This window comes from Hevea brasiliensis, chromosome 8 (assembly GCF_030052815.1).
Source record: "Hevea brasiliensis isolate MT/VB/25A 57/8 chromosome 8, ASM3005281v1, whole genome shotgun sequence".
Classification (NCBI taxonomy): Eukaryota; Viridiplantae; Streptophyta; class Magnoliopsida; order Malpighiales; family Euphorbiaceae; genus Hevea; species Hevea brasiliensis.
In genome coordinates, this window is record NC_079500.1 from 48374798 (window position 1) to 48396532 (window position 21735).

Below are 21735 nucleotides of genomic sequence, written 5' to 3' on the forward strand. Positions count from 1 at the left end.
TGAAAATAGTGGTTATGGAGAAGGTTCACGCAAGGAAGAAGAAAGGGAAAGAAAGATCTGAATTTTTTGTTCATTTTCAGCCCATTTTGTCTTTTTAAACACATTTATGCCATGTGTCAACACTTGATTGGGTGGGAGACTTTTAATGACATCATTATGATGTCATAATTCTAATTTCTTTCATTTTTTCACTCTTTTCTTGTCTATTTAATTTCAATTAAATTTTTAAAAAAATTTATTCATATTTTATGTTATATAAATTATTTATGTAATTGGACAAGTTGGCCAAAAATCATCTCCGAAGACGAAATGACCAAAATGCCCTCCGTTTGGCTTAACGGGCCAAAATTGTCTGTACCGATTGAAAAATTTTTCTAAGTATTTTCTTGGCATTTTAATGCCATAAGAACCTCAATAACCCTTCTCTGGAGTCTCATAAATTATTTTATAATTTTTCTCCTGGGTCTAGGGCTCTTAGTTGCGAGAACCGTAACTTCTCACTAGGTTACCCATCGCTAGGGCATCGACTCATTTAACTTGGTTGTATTTTATTTCTAAAATTTTTGCTAAATTTTTCTTATTAATGTTTGAGTTATTTATGGTTCTTCACTTTAGTTTAAATAGTTTTTCGGACGTTCTAGCTGTCCTGACCAATACTGTTCACTGGAATAGTAAACTGTATGGACTAGCTAAAGTGAGGATGTTACAGAAATACTGTGAAACTGTGTGTTTCAGTGGAAAAGAATTCCGGAAAGGAACCCGAGGAATTAGTCAAGGCCAAGAGGCGACTCGCTTAAGGTTTGTGCCCAACTAACTCTTTTATTATTTTTCAATTCCAAATTGATTTGAAATAAATTTATGGTATGATTTATGATTTTTGTTGTGTTGAGAATTTTAACTTATTGAATGAAATTGTATAATTTGACTATAAATTTTCTTATGCATTTAAGGATTTATTGCATTGTTTTGAGGATTGTAAATTTTAAGTTTGATATGTTGCCAACCTTGAGCATGAATTTATGATGATTAAATATGTTGATTTGTAAACACTTTGTAAATAGAAATTGTTTTGAATATGATTTGAAACCACAGTTGACATGGCAAAATTTGTTGTGAATTCTCATTAGCTTGTCTAGTGAGATATCTCCTCCACTAGATGGGGTGAGTTACTTCCTCTCTGGCTTGCCAGTTGGGGAAGAATTTGAATGAGTACTCATATATACTAGCTAGTCTTTATTTCTCCCTTTTAGCCTCGGTTATTGGGAGAATGTGAAATGTCGTGGTGTACAACACGGCATCTATTTGAATTTTGGGTGATGGGATCAACTGTGTGAATTATTGGCAATGCCCTTTAAATTATGCATAATTTCATAAATTGTGATTGAAATAAATAATTTGTTAGTGACTCAAAATATTTTTGTATTGTTTCAGAATTTAAAAGAAATGTAAATAAATAGTTACTATTGATCAAAATGTTATTCAAATGAATAATTTGCATGAATGAAAATAATAATTTTTGAATGTCATGGATTTTGACGAATTTAGAAATTTAAATTTTTATTCATTATGAATTGTTAAAAATAATTTATATTAAGTTTTAAATTATTAGTTTGTGCTCCACTGAGTTCACCACTCAGCGATAGCTTTGTATGCTGTCGCAGGTGAAAGAAAATATATAGAGCAGTTGAGCGAGGTTACTGAAGGACACGGTGAGATTATTCTCGGGTATATCATAGGTATACTCTTGTACATTAGCTTTTGATGTAATTCTGTAATTATATGTATGAAATTTCCTTTGAGCAGTTGTACCAACTCTTTTGCAATATATATATTTAGATTATAATCAAATACAAATTATTATAATATTATCTTGAGATTTTATGTATTTATAAAGTTTGCACTACTAAATTTTTAATCCTCCCATGAATATAAATATTCATTTTGTTATCTTCATGAGATATTTCAATGTTTAATTTAATTTAAACTGTGCATTGAATTGCTTGTGCTGATTTGTGAAATGAGGATGGTTTGAATTTTGAGACTTGAGAAATTGGTTGAGATGGATTGTGAAATTTGAAGAAGTTGTTGAGAAAAATATTGGGAGTGTCTTTATTTTCAGGTTTTGAAGAACTGTTTTCTTAAAATACAGACGGCACTCTGCCGAAATTTTTGTAAAAATTGCGGAGATTTTTAAATATCGAAAAATTTGATTTATGTTTGGACTTTAAATAAAGGTTTTTAATATCTGAGAAAATTTTACCCACCAATTTAAAAAAAAATGAACGAAAATTGTTTCAAAATCCCTTATAGTATATTTAATGGGTTACCAGTAGGCGAAGTACGGTAATTTATTAGGTGTACTATAGGACCATATTACATCTTACGAGGAGTAGGGTGTGACAATTGAATTTTAACATTTTTCTTATAGGGTTACATGCATCATGCCACATCTCTTATGTGCCTAATTAATTTCAATGCTCAATTGCATATTAAAAAACTTATAATATGTATTAGGATCTATGTTTGCAATTCAAGATTGTGAATTAACAAATTAATTCATTTAAACCCTAGTTTAAAAGAGAAGTTAGAGCACTAACCTCTTTGATGCACTATGGATGTAATTGGCACTTTTAAGAAGCATCTAGGACCCCAATTGTTATCCCTCTAGCTTGTCCACACCAAGATCACCATTGGGCAGCCCCCAATTTGTTTCTCAAGCCTTTGCCAACTAATTATAAATTGGGTTTTTGCCTTTAGAGAGGTAGTGTACATGACATTAGAAATAATTTCTAGAAATTTTAATGCAAAAGATTTTTTGGCAATTCTCTTTGAATTGATGAGACAAGATGAAGAGGAGAGGGAGAGAGGTGTTCCACCACATTTGAGAGAAAATAAGAGTCATATGTTTCTTCTTTTCTTTTCCCTTTTATATAATTAGATCATTAAGTCACTTAAACCCTATGCCACATGTCACTGCCTCATTGCATCTTATTTTTAATTGACTCAATCACATTAAGTCAAGTGTCAAAGCTAGACTTAATCTTGACTTTGATCATCTTACATGACAGGAAGACAAATGGAAAGCTTATATGATGCCATGTGTCACTATCTCATGGTGCCACATGTCACCATGTGAAATGACCAAATTAACCTTTTGTTGTAATTTTGAGTTCTCAACCTCAAATCATTATTTCTCCTTATCAAATCAATTTATATCAAATATAAATAAATTAATTAATTAATATCTATTAATTAATTTCTCATAATTAAATTGATATTTAAACTCTTTAAATATCAATTTAAATTATGCTATACATCCAATGACCCAGATTTGGTTTCAAGTCATGCTAGGGACTTGGCAATCTTATTGTAAATCAAACTTATTTAATTAATCAATTAAACTCTTTAATTAATCAATTAATTCATATTTTACTTGGTGATTATGTAACACCCTCCCTGTAGCAACTCCGTACATTCTACTGTTCCGGTGACCGGTGTCGGTCCGGACAGCTAGAACGTCCGGAAAAATATTTAAACTAAAGTGAGAAACAAAAATTAACTCAAATATTAATAAGAAAAATTTAGTAAAAATTTTAGAAATAAAATACAACCAAGTTAAATGAGCCGGTGCCCAAGCGATGGGTAACCCAGAGGGAAGTTGCGGTTCTCGCAACTAGGAGCCCTAGACCCGGGGGAAAAATTATAAAATAATTTTTGGGATTCCAGAGAAGGGTCATTGAGGTTCCTATGGCATTAGAATGCGAAGAAAATATTTAGAAAAATTTTTCAATCGGTACAGACAATTTTGACCCGTTAAGCCAAACGGAGGGCATTTTGGTCATTTTCACCTTCAGAGGTGATTTTTGGCTGACTTGTCCAGTTAAGTAAATAATTATTATGACATAAAATATGAATAAACATTACTAAAAATTAAATTGAAATTGAGCAGTGATGAAAAGAAAAGAAAAATAAAAAAAAGGCTCATTTATGACATAATGTGATGTCATTTAAAAAGCTACCACCAATCACATTTAAACAAACATTCAACTAACAAATAAAAAGAGATAAATATGACCAAAAAATTAAAGAAAGCAGCAGCCTTCTTCTTCCGCAAAAACAGTCGAAACCCTTGCCTTGCCCAACCTCCATTGACAACTTCAACAAGCTCAATTTCCCTCCTCCCTTCACCATAAATTCTCCTACTTCTTTCACAAAAATTTATCCTTGCACCTTGCATAACCTTTTGGCAGCCAAGAAAAGGAAAGGAAGTGAAGTTTAAGCTTGGAAAATTCTGCCCTACAAGAGGTTAGTGCATCTATATACCTAAAACTCTTTAATTTCATGATTAGGGACTTGAATTTAGTAAGAAATTGTAATTTAAATGGACAAAAACTCATGTGTATGTGTACATGAATTTCGGCAGCCCTAAGGAAGGAATGAGTTTGATTGTTTTAATGGACTTAGAATGAATTAGAGATTATGTTTGAGGGGTATATACACATATATAATGAATGAAAGTGTTTAATTAGGTGTATGGGTGAATTGAAATGGAAATTAGGGTTTTGGGAGTGAAAAATTAGACATGGCTTATGAAATGATTAATGGGCATTCTAATGGTCAATTAGTGACCATTTAAGGCAAGTTAATCATAATTTGAAGTGAGCTAATGCATGGCAAACTGAAATGGGAAGGCTGCCTAAAGACAGCAGAAATGAGGCTGTGAGTCCAGCCTGTTTGGATTGCCATATCTTTGGCTGTGTAGGTTCAATTGGTGTTTGGCCAATTGGAAATGAAACTAGACTTATAATTGCACAATTTTGCTTAAGAAAGCTTGCCCAAAAGACCAAAGCAAGAGGACCAAAAGTTGGCCCCAATCCTGATACCCTGCAAACAGGTTCTGCAGAATGACCAAATGAACAGTAACTGTTCATTTGGCCATAACTCACTGTAGATATGGTCAATTGACCTGAAACTTTTACAGAAACAAGATACGACATATACAAACAACTTTCATGAAGAAACCTACCCTAAATTATTGCCAGAACCCATCCAAAAAGGCAGTGGCAGTCACTGTTCATGGTACTGTAGATTTGGTAAATTCTGCAGAATTGAAATCCGGCCAGCTGTGGTTTTTGGACCATATCTAGAGCTACAAAACTCCAAATGAAGTGATTCAAAAAAAGAAATTCAACTAGACAAAATAAGGAACAACTTTCATGTTTACCATTTTCTCAAATTCCCACTGCAACAGTGCCCAATGGGACAGTAAATTTGGGCTACAAAAATTGAAAATTCTGCTTCCCTTGGTTTAAGCTTAGAAATGGTATTAATGCTTAATGCCAACAAGTTTTAAATGCAAAATGTGGTATGTTGGGAGTGCCAAAACCAATGTACCTATTTTCTATCCAAAAGTCAACATTTTTGTTGACTAATGAAGTGAATAGTGACACCAAAACTTGAAATTCACAAATTGAAGAATTTAAAAGTATCAAATGCCCTAGTATACCTAACAAGATTGGTTTGGATAGTTTGGCATGCCAATAGGGTTCAGTTAGCAGTACTGCACATGGAATTATGCCATTCTGTGATTTTATGGCTTTTAGCCATTTTGATATTGTGTTGAGACTTGGCCTCATGCCTAATATTATTTACAGCTTGTTAGCTCGCTGCACACCGAGATAAATATGTCACCGATGGTGTGACGGCGAGGTACTTGATACCCAAAGTGCGGTTTACCCGTTTATCCATCCGATGCCCAAAGATAGGTTACGTGGGCAACTAAATGAATGAAAGTGGATAAAGTTAACGAAATGAATGGATATACAAATACAAAACAAATAAGACATGTACATTCAATATATATTTATTTTCTGCTATTTTCTTTTATTTTATTATTGCACCACTAAGCATCATTGCTTAGCGCGTTGCTTTTGCCACGCGTAGGTCCTGGAGATACTGATCCTGAGCCCAGTAGACCGCAGACTGGGTGAGTCCATCTTGCAGCTCTGCACAGTGTCCGTGTCACCTCAACTTCTACAGTGCATTGGTAGGACACTAGGTGTCATTTTGGTGTTTTGTAACTAAATTTTTATTTTCTCATATGTAGTTGAACTTATGAAATGTATTTTGATGTTCATGTAAATAATGAGAATTGTGTTTGTGAATGGAAAAGTGAATGTTTGATTGTGATTTATACATGATATTATATGAGATGAATGATTGAGAAATGAAATTGAAAAATGTTGAGATTTTGGTATTGGAGTTTGAGAGTGATTAGATATGAATATTGGAAGTGTTTTTCACAGGTTCCGAAGAACTGTTTTCTCCATTTTTAGCCAGTACTCTGCCGGATTTTCTATAAAATTTTCGGAACCTCAAATAAATTGTAATTTCAATAAATGGCTTAAATGAACTATATTTCACAAGTTATATTCAAAATTATGATAAAAATTAATTAAGGTAAAATAGAGTGTGTCGGTACACCGTGTGACATTGCTTACTCGGATATACTGTACACGGGTAAGGGGTGTCACATTTAGTGGTATCAGAGCACGGTTTAGGCGTTTCTGGGCCTAGATTGAGTCCATACCATGCATTGCATTTGTAAGAGTCGAGGTGACACTAATGCAGATCTGTTTGTCTTTCTTATTTTAAATAGGATATGGACCCTACTTCACAGAGGGCAGTTGAGGAGGAAGCGGAGAGTCATGCTCCACCTGTAGCAGCTGAGACTGGGGGTATGGGAGAACCTGCTCCGCCAGCTCAAGCAGAGCCTGCTCAGCCTCTACAGGCCATGTTCCAGCAAATGGCCGAATTCTTCAGACAAATGGTCGGGGTAATGCCAGCACAACCACCACCACCTCCACAACCAAAATCACACCTGGAAAAATTGAGAAAGTATGGAGCAGTGGACTTCTTTGGTAAGAGAGAAGATGATTCTGTTGCAACCGAGAATTGGTTGAACAGAACAGGCAGAGTTCTAAAACAACTCCACTACACCCCAGAGCAAAACTTAGAAGCTGCCATATCTCTATTGCAAGATGATGCATATGAATGGTGGGATACGGTGTCTAGTGAAGTACAGCCAAAAATGGTAACTTGGGACTTTTTCCTCTCAGAATTCAAGAAGAAATATGTGGGTACTGTATATCTAGAAGAGAGAAGAAGGGAATTCATTAACCTGAGGCAGAGACAGTTGTCAGTGGCCGAGTATGAGAAGGAATTCGTAAGATTGAGCCGCTATGGAAGGGAGATAGTCCCTAATGAGGCTGAAAGGTGTAAGAGATTTGAAGAGGGATTAAATGACAACATAAAGATCCAGATCACCGCCTTGGGAATCACTGACTTCACCAAGTTAGTGGAAGCTGCATTAAAAGTGGAGAAAGTAAGAATCAGTGAGCAGACTAGAAGGGAAAGACAGCAGAAGAGGGGCCCAGGTCAGTCTAGTTCAGCTCCTGCATCTGGGAAGAGGTTCAAGGGTCCACCTGCACAGAGTTCAGGTCAGCCACACGGTCAGGGTCAGTCTCAAGGGCCCAAGCCACAGTTTACCCCTAGGAGAGGTCAGTCCACACCATCAGTGGGCAGCTCTCCAGAGATGGGGATCAGGGGACCAGCCCCAGCAACTTCTGCATGTCCGCATTGCCTAAAATGGCATAAGGGGGAGTGTTGGAGAGTGACTGGTGCCTGCTTAAGGTGTGGGTCAACAGAGCATCAGTTGAGGAATTGTCCACGCAGAACTACTACAATTTGCTCCAACACAAGCGCATGCACTGCTCCTGCACCACAGAGGGGTAGAAAATCTGGCAAATCTGAGGCTGTGGGACCATCACAGAGGCCTGCATCTGAGCCAGCAGAGAGGCCTGACAGTAGACCACCTGCAAGAGCTTATGCCATTAGAGCTCAGGAGTAGCAAGATGCCCCGGACATCATCAGGGGTACGTTCTCCCTCTACAATACACCTGTGCATGCATTAGTGGATCCAGGATCCACTCATTCATACATCTGCATCAACTTACCCGTAGAAAGGGGGATACTAGTAGGGGAGAGTGACCAAGACATTCTGGTCACTAATCCATTGGGCCACAGTGTAGTGGTGAACAAAGTATACAAGGGTTGCCCATTAAGGATTCAAGGGTATGAATTCTTGGCAGACCTGATTGAGTTGCCTTTCCATGAGTTTGACGTGATTTTGGGAATGGACTGGTTGTCACGTCATCAGGCAATAGTTGATTGCAAATTGAAGAGAATTTCTCTGAAAACTTCTGAGGGTAATGAGATCACAGTTGTGGGGGAAGGACAGATTTCTTGTCCAATGTCATCTCAGCCACAGTTGCAAGAAGAATGATGAGAAAAGGCTGTGAAGCCTACCTAGCACATGTGGTGGATACTAGGCAGGCTAAGCCAAACCTGAGTGATATACCCACAGTAAGAGACTTCCCAGAGGTATTTCTTGAAGAGTTACCTGGTTTGCCACCAGAAAGGGAAGTTGAATTTGCTATTGAGACACTGCCGGGTACAACACCCATTTCCATTGCTCCTTATAGGATGGCACCCACTGAATTGAGGGAGTTGAAAACTAAGTTGCAAGAGTTGCTTGATAAGGGGTTCATACGCCCCAGTGTGTCACCATGGGGAGCTCCAGTGCTGTTTGTGAAAAAGAAGGATGGGACTTTGAGGCTATGCATTGATTACCGGCAGTTGAATAAAGTGATTGTGAAGAACAAATATCCGTTGCCTATAATTGATGATCTGTTTGATCAGTTGAAGGGAGCAGGAGTATTTTCTAAGATTGATCTCAGATCAGGGTATCATCAGTTGAGGGTGAAGGATGCAGATGTGCCAAAGACTGCATTCAGGACCCGATATGGGCATTACGAGTTTCTAGTGATGCCCTTTGGCCTAACAAATGCACCAACAGCATTTATGGATCTTATGAACCGTATCTTCCATCCACACTTAGATCGGTTCGTAGTGGTCTTTATTGATGATATTCTGGTGTATTCCAAGACCAAGGAAGAACATGATGAACATTTGAGGATTGTTCTGCAAACCTGAGAGAAAAGAAGCTGTATGCTAAGTTGTCCAAGTGTGACTTCTGGTTGAATGAGATTGCATTCCTTGGACACATAGTGTCAGCTGATGGGATTAGGGTGGATCCCAAGAAAATAGAAGCAGTGATGGAATGGAAGCCTCCCAGAAATACAACTGAGGTCAGAAGCTTCTTGGGGCTAGCTGGGTATTACAGGAGATTTGTGAAGGGATTTTCCTTAATAGCTGCTCCAATGAACAAGTTATTACACAAGAATATCATATTTGACTAGAATAACAAGTGTCAGACCAGTTTTGAGAAGTTGAAGGCTATATTGACAGAGGCACCAGTGTTAACACAGCCAGTGTCAGGAAAGGACTTCGTGGTCTACAGTGATGCTTCTCATAATGGGTTAGGGTGTGTATTGATGCAAGAGGGAAAGGTGGTCGCTTATGCTTCCAGGCAACTAAGGCCACATGAACAGAATTACCCTACCCATGATCTAGAGCTTGCAGCAATAATCTTCGCACTGAAGATAAGGAGGCATTACTTATATGGTGAAAAGTGCTACATTTACACAGACCACAAAAGTCTAAAATATTTGCTAACTCAGAAGGAGCTCAACCTTAGATAGAGGCGATGGATTGAGTTCCTGAAAGACTATGATTGTGTAATTGACTACCATCCTGGGAAGGCAAATGTAGTTGCTGATGCTTTCAGCAGAAAGTCCATCACAGCTTTGGGATTATTGAATGCCCGTCTAACTTTGGTTCGAGATGGAGTTATTTTGGCTGAGTTGCAAGTGAGGCCAAACCTGCTACAGCAGATTTTAAATGGGCAAAAGGCAGATGAAAAGTTAATGGCTATTATGAGCAAAATCCCAGAGGGAAAAGCAACTGACTATGGGGTGAAAGCAGATGGGTGTCTGTATTACAAAGGAAGACTGTGTGTACCAAATAATGGGGAATTGAAGGCCAGTATTCTGAAAGAGGCACACACCAGTGTATATGCTATGCACCCAGGAAGTACAAAGATGTATCATGATCTGAAGCTTCAGTATTGGTGGCCTGGTATGAAGAAAGACATAGCTGACTATGTGACTAAATGTTTGACATGTCAGCAAGTCAAGGCAGAACATCAAGTTCGATCAGGTTTGCTACAGCCTATACGCATACCAGAATGGAAATGGGATCGGGTCACCATGGATTTTGTAAGTGGTCTACCTCTCACCCAGAAGAAACATGATGCAGTATGAGTGATAGTAGATAGATTGATGAAGTCAGCACACTTTCTGCCAGTTAGGACTGACTACACACTGGAGAAGTTAGCAGAATTGTATATCAGTGAGATAGTAAGACTGCATGGAATTCCACTTTCCATCATATCTGATAGAGACCCAAGGTTTACATTGAGATTTTGGAAGAAGTTGCATGAGTCCTTGGGTACACAACTCCACTTCAGCACAGCATTCCATCCTCAGACGGATGGGCAATCCGAAAGAGTAATCCAGGTAAACAATTGAAACCAATGGAATTGATACAAATATTGAATTAAAATGATAATAATAACATGAAATATATGTCAGGTCCTTGAGGATATGCTGAGGGGTTGTGTCATTGAGTTTGAGGGAAGTTGGGATAAATACCTCCCACTGGCAGAATTTGCATACAACAATAGCTACCAAGCTAGCATCCAAATGGCCCCATATGAAGCACTGTATGGGAGAAAATGTAGAACTCGGTGTCTTTGGACTGAATTGGCGAAGACAAGCGGTGGGGCGGACACGGTGAAACAGACTGAGGAGAAAGTGAAACTAATCAAAGCCAATCTAAAGGTTGCCTCAGATAGACAGAAATCTTATGCCGACCTGAAGAGAAAAGAAATAGAATATGCGGTTGGCGACAAAGTGTTCCTCAAGGTGTCACCATGGAAAAAGGTATTGAGGTTTGGAAGAAAAGGTAAGTTAAGCCCTAGGTTCATTGGCCCATATGAAGTCATTGAACGTGTGGGTCCAGTGGCCTATAGGCTAGCTTTACCACCAGAGCTGGACAAGATCCACAATGTGTTCCACGTGTCCATGCTCAGAAGATACCGCTTAGATCCTTCACATGTCATCTCCAGGGAAGAAATTCAAACACAGTCGGATTTGACATATGAAGAAGAACGTCTACGGATCCTGGCTCGGGAAGTGAAAGAGCTGAGAAATAAGCAGATTCCACTGGTGAAAGTGCTTTGGAGGCACCACAACACCGAGGAGGCAACTTGGGAAAGTGAAGAGAAGATGAGGCAACAGTTCCCTCAACTGTTTGCATCAGGTAAATTTCGAGGATGAAATTTAAATTAGAGGGGAAGAGTTGTAACACCCTCCCTGTAGCAACTCCGTATATTCTACTGTTCCGGTGACCGGTGTCGGTCCGGATAGCTAGAACGTCCGGAAAAATATTTAAACTAAAGTGAGAAACAAAAATTAACTCAAATATTAATAAGAAAAATTTTGTAAAAATTTTAGAAATAAAATACAACCAAGTTAAATGAGCCGGTGCCTAAGCGATGGGTAACCCAGAGGGAAGTTGCAGTTCTCGCAACTAGGAGCCCTAGACCCGGGGGAAAAATTATAAAATAATTTTTGGGACTCCAGAGAAGGGTCATTGAGGTTCCTATGGCATTAGAATGCCAAGAAAATATTTAGAAAAATTTTTCAATCGGTACAGACAATTTTGACCCATTAAGCCAAACGAAGGGCATTTTGGTCATTTCGCCTTCAGAGGTGATTTTTGGCCGACTTATCCAGTTAAGTAAATAATTATTATGACATAAAATATAAATAAACATTACTAAAAATTAAATTGAAATTGAGCAGTGATGAAAAGAAAAGAAAAACAAAAAAAAGGGCTCATTTATGACATAATGTGATGTCATTTAAAAAGCTACCACCAATCACATTTAAACAAACATTCAACTAACAAATAAAAAGAGATAAATATGACCAAAAAATTAAAGAAAGCAGCAGCCTTCTTCTTCCGCAAAACCAGCCGAAACCCTTGCCTTGCCCAACCTCCATTGACAACTTCAAAAAGCTCAATTTCCCTCCTCCCTTCACCATAAATTCTCCTACTTCTTTCACAAAAATTTATCCTTGCACCTTGCATAACCTTTTGGCAGCCAAGAAAAGGAAAGGAAGTGAAGTTTAAGCTTGGAAAATTCTGCCCTACAAGAGGTTAGTGCATCTATATACCTAAAACTCTATAATTTCATGATTAGGGACTTGAATTTAGTAAGAAATTGTAATTTAAATGGACAAAAACTCATGTGTATGTGTACATGAATTTCGGCAGCCCTAAGGAAGGAATGAGTTTGATTGTTTTAATGGACTTAGAATGAATTAGAGATTATATTTGAGGGGTATATACACATATATAATGAATGAAAGTGTTTAATTAGGTGTATGGGTGAATTGAAATGGAAATTAGGGTTTTGGGAGTGAAAAATTGGACTTGGCTTATGAAATGATTAATGGACATTCTAATGGTCAATTAGTGACCATTTAAGGCAAGTTAATCATAATTTGAAGTGAGCTAATACAGGGCAAACTGAAATGGAAAGGCTGCCTAAAGACAGCAGAAATGAGGCTGTGAGTCCAGCCTGTTTGGATTGCAATATCTTCGGCTGTGTAGGTTCAATTGGTGTTTGGCCAATTGGACATGAAACTAGACTTATAATTGCACAATTTCTCTGAAGAAACCTTGCCCAAAAGACCAAAGCAAGAGGACCAAAAGTTGGCCCCAATCTGGATACCCTGCAAACAGGTTCTGCAGAATGACCAAATGAACAGTAGTAACTGTTCATTTGGCCATAACTCACTGTAGATATGGTCAATTGACCTGAAATTTTTACAGCAACAAGATAAGACATAGACAAACAACTTTCATGATGAAACCAACCTAAAATTATGGCCAGAACCCATCCAAAAAGGCAGTGGCAGTTACTGTTCATGGTACTGTAGATTTGGTAAATTCTGCAGAATTGAAATCCGGCCAGCTGTGGATTTTGGACCATATCTGGAGCTACAAAACTCCAAATGAAGTGATTCAAAAAAAGAAATTCAACTAGACAAAAAAAGGAACAACTTTCATGTTTACCATTTCCTCAAATTCCCACTGCAACAGTGCCCAATAGAACAGTAAATTTAGGCTACAAAAACTGAAAATTCTGCTTCCCTTGGTTTAAGCTTAGAAATGGTATTAATGCTTAATGCCAACAAGTTTTAAATGCAAAATGTGGTATGTTGGGAGTGCCAAAACCAATGTACGTATTTTCTATCCAAAAGTCAACATTTTTGTTGACTAATGAAGTGAATAGTGACACCAAAACTTGAAATTCACAAATTGAAGAATTTAAAAGTATCAAATGCCCTAGTATACCTAACAAGATTGGTTTGGATAGTTTGGCATGCCAATAGGGTTCAGTTAGCAGTACTGCACATGGCATTACGCCATTCTGTGATTTTATGGCTTTTAGCCATTTTGATATTTTGTTGAGACTTGGCCTCATGCCTAATATTATTCTGACTTGTTAGTCATTACATTTGCACCGTGAGATACATATGTTACCGATGGTGTGACGGCCCGAGGTACTTGATACCCAGTGCCAGTTTACCCGTTTATCCAGTCCAGTCGTCCAGTATAGGTTACTTGGGCAACCAAATGAATGAAAGTGGATAAAGTTAACGAAATGAATGGATATACAAATACAAAACAAATAAGACATGTACATTCAATAAATATTTATTTTCTGCTATTTTCTTTTATTTTATTATTGCACCACTAAGCATCATTGCTTAGAGCGTTGCTTTTGCCACGCGCGTAGGTCCCGGAGATCGATCGTGAGCCCAGTAGACCGCAGACTGGGTGAGTCCATCCTGCAGCTCTGCACAGTGTCCGTGTCACCTCAACTTCTACAGTGCATTGGTAGGACACTAGGTGTCATTTTGGTGTTTTGTAACTAAATTTTTATTTTCTCATATGTAGTTGAAATTATGAAATGTATTTTGATGTTCATGTAAATAATGAGAATTGTGTTTGTGAATGGAAAAGTGAATGTTTGATTGTGATTTATACATGATATTATATGAGATGAATGATTGAGAAATGAAATTGAAAAATGTTGAGATTTTGATATTGGAGTTTGAGAGTGATGAGATATGAATATTGGAAGTGTTTTTCACAGGTTCCGAAAAACTGTTTTCTCCATTTTTAGCCGGTACTTTGCCGGATTTTCTATAAAATTTTTGGAACCTCAAATAAATTGTAATTTCAATAAATGGCTTAAATGAACTATATTTCACAAGTTATATTCAAAACTATGATAAAAATTAATTAAGGTAAAATAGAGTGTGCCGGTACACCGTGTGACATTGCTTACTTGGATATATTGTACACGGGTAAGGGGTGTCACAGATTATCTTGTGTATGTGTGTGACTCACTAGGCTCATCATTAATTGGTAATGAGATATGATATTAACTCTTAATATCATCAGAACTCTTTCTTACCATAATGATTTCTCTAAATCATTTTAGGCATCTCATAGATCATGGTTGACACTTTGCATAGCGTGCCATGGCCACCCAATCAGTAACAAGGAATATCTTAAATGAACCTTTAATCATATGTTACCATGCACTAGAATCTCTCTATTACAAAATCCCAATTCGTGCTTGAGTCATGGTTTATGTCAAACCTCATTTGCTATTAATATTATGTTTTCTTTTAATTCCAGTTCTTAATTAATTAGATTTTCTTATCAGAAACTCTTTTCTGACTAAATCTATCTGTCCTAGCCAGGAAGTTGAAACATTAAGAACAATTAAATGAATATAGGATTTTATTCCTATTTACTTAAGGTAACAGATTCTATCTTGATTAACACCTATCTCCATATATAACTAGTAAGAGCCAATACATGCCCATATACCCATACACAGTACAAGTATGAAAGCAGTATCAAAATCAAACCACCAATATACAAGATAACTATATTATCTCAGGTCTAAAGATTATATGCACTGATATGATATATGATAATGCATTGACAAGAGTAAACTCCACGTGCTTGTTATATGCTCACTGGTTCAACCTATTTATCATGTATAAGTGTCTATCATGTTTGTTATGTGGTAAGAGACTCATCACTCAATCTTATTTATATCTCATATAAATACCTTGGGAACAAACATGATTACAATCTATCTGGATAAGTCATGTCCTGTGTGAAGTATCCTCAATTGTGAACCGATTTATGATACTTTGTACTAGAAATACTGTCACTCATATTCTTAACAACTTAAGAATAGAATTTCTAACAAAATATCAATGGACTTTTTCTATTATACATAAATATATTATGTAAACGGAAAAGTGAAATTGCCTTTAATTAATAAAATATGTACAAGTTACATACAATATGATATGCTCTAGGGCATACTACTAACAATCTCTCACTAGCACTAGAGCCATTCATTTCAATATCATTGACTTATCTTCTCAAGATGTCAGTCAAACTGAGCTTGCGACATAGGCTTAGTGAATGGGTCAGCTAGATTTTCAGCTGATGCTATTTTCTGCATGGCTACATCGCCTCGCCCAACTATCTCTCTGATAATGTGGTAGCGCCTTTCAATGTGTTTGGATTTCTAGTGAGACCGAGGTTCCTTATATCCAAACAGCCTCTTTTGCAGCATCTGATGTAGCAATGTACTCGGCCTCTGTGGTGGAATTAGCAGTCATACTCTCTTTGGAACTCTTCCAACTGACTGCACCTCCATTACAAATGAACACAAACCCAAAGGTAGACTTTCTATCATCGATATCTAATTGAAAATCAAAATCAGTATAACCATCCAATTGCAAGTCACCACCTCCATAAGTCAAGAATAAATCCTTAGTTCTTCTCAAGTACTTAAGGATATTCTTGACAATTATCTAGTGCTCCAAACTTGGATTGGATTGAAACTTGCTAGTCAAATTAACAGCATGTGCGATATCCGGCCTAGTATACATTGTTGCATACATCAAACTTCCAATAGCTAATGCATGGCAAACTGAAATGCGAAGGCTGCCTAAAGACAGCAGAAATGAGGCTGTGAGTCCAGCCTATTTGGATTGCCATATCTTTGGCTGTGTAGGTTCAATTGGTGTTTGGCCAATTGGACATGAAACTAGACTTATAATTGCACAATTTTTCTGAAGAAAGCTTGCCCAAAAGACCAAAGCAAGAGGACCAAAAGTTGGCCCCAATCCGAATACCCTGCAAACAGGTTCTGCAGAATGACCAAATGAACCCATAACTCACTGTAGATATGGTCAATTGACCTGAAATTTTTACAGCAACAAGATAAGACATAGAAAAACAACTTTCATGAAGAAACCTACACCAAGTTATGGCCATAACCCATCCAAAAAAGCAGTGGCAGTCACTGTTCATGGTACTGTAGATTTGGTAAATTCTGCAGAATTGAAATCCGGCCAGCTGTGGTTTTTGGACTATATCTGGAGCTAAAAAACTCCAAATGAAGTGATTCAAAAAAAGAAATTCAACTAGACAAAATAAGGAACAACTTTCATGTTTACCATTTCCTCAAATTCCCACTGCAACAGTGCGCAATGGAACAGTAAATTTGGGCTACAAAAACTTAAAATTCTGCTTCCCTTAGTTTAAGCTTAGAAATGGTATTAATGCTTAATGCCAACAAGTTTTAAATGCAAAATGTGGTATGTTGGGAGTGCCAAAACCAATGTACCTATTTTCTATCCAAAAGTCAACATTTTTGTTGACTAATGAAGTGAATAGTGACACCAAAACTTGAAATTCACAAATTGAAGAATTTAAAAGTATCAAATGCCCTAGTATACCTAACAAGATTGGTTTGGATAGTTTGGCATGCCAATAGGGTTCAGTTAGCAGTACTGCACATGGCATTACGCCATTCTGTGATTTTATGGCTTTTAGCCATTTTGATATTGTGTTGAGACTTAGCCTCATGCCTAATATTATTTATAGCTTGTTAGCTGTTCTGTTGCACACCGGGAGATACATATGTGACCGATGGTGTGACGGCCCGAGGTACTTGATACCCAGTGCTAGTTTACCCGTTTATCCAGTCTAGTCGTCCAGCATAGGTTACTTGGGCAACCAAATCAATGAAAGTGGATAAAGTTAACGAAATGAATGGATATACAAATACAAAACAAATAAGACATATACATTCAATACATATTTATTTTCTGCTATTTTCTTTTATTTTATTATTGCACCACTAAGCATCATTGCTTAGCGCGTTGCTTTTGCCACGCATAGGTCCTAGAGATACTAATCGTGAGCCCAGTAGACCACAGACTGGTTGAGTCCATCCTGCAGCTCTGCACAGTGTCCGTGTCACCTCAACTTCTACAGTGTATCGGTAGGAAACTAGGTGTCATTTTGGTGTTTTGTAAATAAATTTTTATTTTCTCATATGTAGTTGAACTTATGAAATGTATTTTGATGTTCATGTAAATAATGAGAATTGTGTTTGTGAATGGAAAAGTGAATGTTTGATTGTGATTTATACATGATATTATATGAGATGAATGATTGAGAAATGAAATTGAAAAATGTTGAGATTTTGATATTGGAGTTTGAGAGTGATGAGATATGAATATTGGAAGTGTTTTTCACAGGTTCCGAAGAACTGTTTTCTCCATTTTTAGCCGGTACTCTGTCGGATTTTCTATAAAATTTTTGGAACCTCAAATAAATTGTACTTTCAATAAATGGCTTAAATGAACTATATTTGACAAGTTATATTCAAAACTATGATAAAAATTAATTAAGGTAAAATAGAGTGTGCCGGTACACTGTGTGACATTGCTTACTCGGATATACTGTACACGGGTAAGGGGTGTCACAGATTATCTTGTGTATGTGTGTGACTCACTAGGCTTATCACTACTTGGCAATGAGATATGATATTAACTCTTAATATCATCAGAACTCTTTCTTACCATAATGATTTCTCTAAATCATTTTAGGCATCTCATAGATCATGGTTGACACTTTGCATAGCGTGCCATGGCCACCCAATCAGTAATAAGGAATATCTTAAATGAACCTTTAATCATATGTTACCATGCACTAGAATCTCTCTATTACAAAATCCCAATTCGTGCTTGATTCATGGTTTATGTCAAACCCCATTTGCTATGAATATTATGTTTTCTTTTAATTCCAGTTCTTAATTAATTAGATTTTCTTATCAGAAACTCTTTTCTGACTAAATCTATCTGTCCAAGCCAGGAAGTTGAAACATTAAGAACAATTAAATGAATATAGGATTTTATTCCTATTTACTTAAGGTAACAGATTCTATCTTGATTAACACCTATCTCCGTATATAACTAGTAAGAGCCAATACATGCCCATATACCCATACACAGTACAAGTATGAAAGCAGTATCAAAATCAAACCACCTATATACAAGATAACTATATTATCTCAGGTCTAAAGATTATATGCACTGATATGATATATGATAATGCATTGACAAGAGTAAACTCCACGTGCTTGTTATATGCTCACTGGTTCAACCTATTTATCATGTATAAGTGTCTATCATGTTTGTTATGTGGTAAGAGACTCATCACTCAATCTTATTTATATCTCATATAAATACCTTGGGAACAAACATGATTATAATCTATCTGGATAAGTCATGTCCTGTGTGAAGTATCCTCAATTGTGAACCGATTTATGATACTTTGTACTAGAAATACTGTCACTCATATTCTTAACAACTTAAGAATAGAATTTCTAACAAAATATCAATGGACTTTTTCTATTATACATAAATATATTATGTAAACGGAAAAGTGAAATTACCTTTAATTAATAAAATATGTACAAGTTACATACTAAATGATATGCTCTAGGGCATACTACTAACAATCTCTCACTAGCACTAGAGCCATTCATTTCAATATCATTGACCTATCTTCTCAAGATGTCAGTCGAACTGAGCTTGCGACATAGGCTTAGTGAATGGGTCAGCTAGATTTTCAGCTAATGCTATTTTCTGCATGGCTACATCGCCTCGCCCAACTATCTCTCTGATAATGTGGTAGCGCCTTTCTATGTGTTTGGATTTCTAGTGAGACTGAGGTTCCTTATATCCAAACAGCCTCTTTTGCAGCATCTGATGCAGCAATGTACTCGGCCTCTGTGGTGGAATCAGCAGTCATACTCTGTTTGGAACTCTTCCAACTGACTGCACCTCCATTACAAATGAACACAAACCCAGAGGTAGACTTTCTATCATCGATATCTAATTGAAAATCAAAATCAGTATAACCATCCAATTGCAAGTCACCACCTCCATAAGTCAAGAATAAATCCTTAGTTCTTCTCAAGTACTTAAGGATATTCTTGACAACTATCTAGTGCTCCAAACTTGGATTGGATTGAAACCTGCTAGTCAAATTAACAGCATGTGCGATATCCGGCCTAGTATACATTATTGCATACATCAAACTTCCAATAGCCAAAGCATATGGAATCCTGGCCATTTTATCTCTTTATTCAGGTGTCTTTGGAGACGTCTCTTTAGAAAGGTGGATACCATGCCTTACTGGTAACAATCTTCTCTTGGAATCAAGCATGTTAAACCTCTTTAACACCTTTTCCAAGTATAGACTTTGAGATAAACTAATTATTCTTTTCGCTCTATCTCTATAGATGCGAATTCCAAGAAAATAGGTTGCCTCCCCTAAGTCTTTCATGTAGAATGTATTTGACAGCCATACCTTGACAGTTGTCAACATACCTATGTCATTACCTATCAACAGAATATCATCCACATATAAGACAAGGAAAGTGATAGCACTATCACCAACCTTCTTATATACACATGGTTCATCCACATTTTTTATAAAACAAAATGACTTAATGGCTTCATCAAAATGGATGTTCTAACTCCTCGACGCTTATTTTAACCCATAAATGGATCACTTTAGCTTGCATGCCTTGGAACCATTTTGGGATTCAAAACCCCTAGGTTGTTCCATGAAAATGTTTTCTTTAATGTATCCATTGAGAAAAGTTGTTTTGATATCCATCTGCCAAATCTCATAATCATAGTATGCAGCTATTGCTAATAGAATCCTAATTGATTTAAGCATGGCAACAGGCGAGAAAGTCTCTTTATAGTCAATTCCTTCCCTTCTGCAAAACCCTTTCGCAACTAGCCTTGCTTTATATTTCTCTACCTTTCCATCATAACCAATTTTCTTCTTGAAAATCCATTTATTCCCTATAGGTACAATACCTTTAGGTGGGTCAATAAGATCCCAAACTTGATTCTTATACATGGAATCAATTTCGGATTTTATAGCTTTAATCCATTTTGAAGAGTCTATATCTGATATAGCTTCTTCATAGGTAAGTGGATCATCTCCATGATCTACTTCTTCATGAGTAAACAACTCTTATTCATCTTCATGAAGAAAACCATATCTCATTGGTGGGTGAGATATCCTGGTTGATCTGTGAGGAATTACTGTAGATGTCTCATCAATAAGTGTAGGTTGACTAGGTGGATCTATATCCATTTGATCTGTTGGTTGGTCAAAATTCTTCAATTTTAACTCTATTTGCCTTCCTTTGCTTCCTTCTTGAATAAACTGCTATTCAAGAAATATGGCATCTCTGCTTACCACAACCTTTTGTGATGTAGGCAAATAAAAATAATATCCAAAACTCTCTTTTGGATATCTAACAAATCGACCTTTTCTGATCTGGTTTCCAATTTATCATTATTTAGCTTTTTGATATAAACTGGACAACTCCAAATCTGAATATGCTTAAGACTCGATTTTCTTCCATGCCATATCTCATAAGGTGTGGAAGAAACTAATTTTGATGGAATCCTATTTAGAATATGCAAAGCTGATTCTAATGCAAATCCCCAAAAGGAGACTGGCATATTAGTATAGCTCATCATACTACGTACCATATCTAATAGGGTACGATTTCTCCTTTTAGATACACCATTCAGCTGTGGCGTTCCTTGAGGAATCAATTGGGAAATAATGCCATGCTTGTTCAAGTATTCATCAAATTCAGTACTTAAGTATTCACCTCCATGATCTGATCGAAGAGTTTTAATACTTTTTCCTGTTTGATTTTCTAATTCATATTTAAATTCTTTGAACTTTTCAAAGGATTCATGTTTGTATGTCATCAAATACAAATACCCAAACCTTGATTTATCATCAGTAAAGGTAATAAAGTAATGAAACCCACCTCTAGCCATTTCCTTAAATGGACCACATACATCACTATGTATTAACTTCAAAATATTTTTAGCTCTTATTCTTTGTTCAACAAAGGGTGATCTAGTCATTTTGCCTTGAAGGCATGATTCATAAGTTGGAGTAGGTTCAAAACCCAATGAGGATAAAATCCCCATTTTCTCTAGTTTTGCAATCCTATCTTCCGCAATATGACCTAATCTTAAGTGCCAAAGATATTTTGAACTTGAGTTGATTTTCATCATGGCATTGCATTCTTTTCGATTGCTTGCATTCAATTTGTGTTTATCATTATTATCCTAATAATAAAGACCATCATGCATATAACCCGAGCCAATATATTTATTTCCAAAATAAATATAGCAA